Here is a 2,028-nt window from a genome sequence, read left to right as displayed (position 1 = left end):
GGAATTCATGTGCATTCTGGGTTTATATTGCTGCAAATAAGGAAGTGTGTTGGGGAATCCCTCATCAGAAAAATCACGGATTCATTAGATTTACCGACATCAATCTATTTGAGTCGGTGTTGGTGGGTATACCTAATATTGTAGATGTAAGCTTTTATTTTTTACACTGCAAAACATGAAAATGTTACCTAGATATGTAATCTTGTATTGAGATGCTTAAATTAAATGTACTTGTTTTTGAGTTAATTTAGTTTACCCATTTATTTGTTTTAAGGTTGATTACACTTGATTTCACATGCAGAAAATGCTTTAAGATCTGCAGTCGTGTTATCAAAACGTTTTGCATTTTTGGCAGTGTAATTAAAGTACCATTTCAATTACATTTAGATTTTTTTGCAGTAAATTAAATTCTACTTTCCTATGTTAACCTTCAATTCTACTGTAACCTTCTAATGAAACTAAACAGAAGCTGTCTTCATATCAGAAACATCTAGATAAAATGAGTCATACATAGAGCAACAAAGAGAGATACAGTTATATCCTCTTTCTCTCTCCCCCCCCCCCTTCTTGCTCTTTCTCTCCCTCTCTTATCTCATTCTGTTTTATATATTAATTATTTGTCTTTCTTTAACAGGGCTGTAAAGGTTACACCGTCATTTAAATCAAATCAAATTTATTTATAAAGCCCTTCGTACATCAGCTGATATCTCAAAGTGCTGTACAGAAACCCAGCCTAAAACCCCAAACAGCAAGCAATGCAGGTGTAGAAGCACGGTGGCTAGGAAAAACTCCCTAGAAAGGCCAAAACCTAGGAAGAAACCTAGAGAGGAACCAGGCTATGTGGGGTGGCCAGTCCTCTTCTTGTTGTGCCGGGTGGAGATTATAACAGAACATGGCCAAGACCTAGGAAGAAACCTAGAGAGGAACCAGGCTATGTGGGGTGGCCAGTCCTCTTCTTGTTGTGCCGGGTGGAGATTATAACAGAACATGGCCAAGACCTAGGAAGAAACCTAGAGAGGAACCAGGCTATGTTGGGGTGGCCAGTCCTCTTCTGGCTGTGCATTTAAGCAGCAGTTGAGGCAGATGGATGTTTATGTCACTACGTTTCCAAATGGAATGTACTGACTCTCTCTTGGCCACTCTACATAAAGTAAAAATGAGCTTCAGCCGTCGTTGACATTTCAGATGAAGCAAAATACTGCTTTAACTGGAGGAGGGGAGACAACAGTAGCTAGGTGGGTGAAGAGATAACAGCATTCTATCATGATAAGGCTGACCTTTGGTACATATTGTTGATGCATTGATATGCTGTCAACATTGAGAATAATAGTGTATTGATAAAGATATGTGAGATTAACATAAAGATTTGTAAGATTAACATTTGAAGATTATAGTGTAGTGTATAGCAGGCAGCTTGTATCATACTAACAGACAGTCTGGAGATTATCTATGGAGAGTAATCCATGCAGCAAACATTTCTGGAGCATTGAAGGTCCCCAAGAACTCAGTGGCCTCCATCATTCTTAATTGGAAGAAGTTTGGAACCACTGAGTCTTCCTAGAGTTGTCCGGGCAAACTGAGCAATCGGGCGAGAAGAGCCTTGGTCAGGGAGGTGACCAAGAACCAGATGGTCACTCTGACAGAGCTCTAGAGTCCCTCTGTGGAGATGGGAGCACCTTCCAGAAGGACAACCATCTCTGCAGCATTCCACCAATCAGGCCTTTATGGTAGAGTGGCCAGACGGAAGCCACTCCTCAGTAAAAGGCACATGACAGCCTGCATGGAGTTCACCAAAAGGCACCTAAAGGTTCTCAGACCATGAAACAAGATTCTCTGGTCCGATGAAACCAAGATTGAACTCTTTGGCCTGAATGCCAAGCGTCACGTCTGGAAGAAACCTGGCACCATCCCTACGGTGAAGCATGGTGGTGGTAGCATCATGCTGTGGGGATGTTTTTCAATGGCAAGGACTGGGAGACTAGTCAGGATCGAGGCAAAGATGAACAGAAAAAATTACAGAGAGATCCT

Source organism: Oncorhynchus clarkii, chromosome 30 (genome assembly GCF_045791955.1).
Source record: "Oncorhynchus clarkii lewisi isolate Uvic-CL-2024 chromosome 30, UVic_Ocla_1.0, whole genome shotgun sequence".
Lineage (NCBI taxonomy): Eukaryota > Metazoa > Chordata > Actinopteri > Salmoniformes > Salmonidae > Oncorhynchus > Oncorhynchus clarkii.
Note: the sequence above shows the minus strand (reverse complement) of the source record.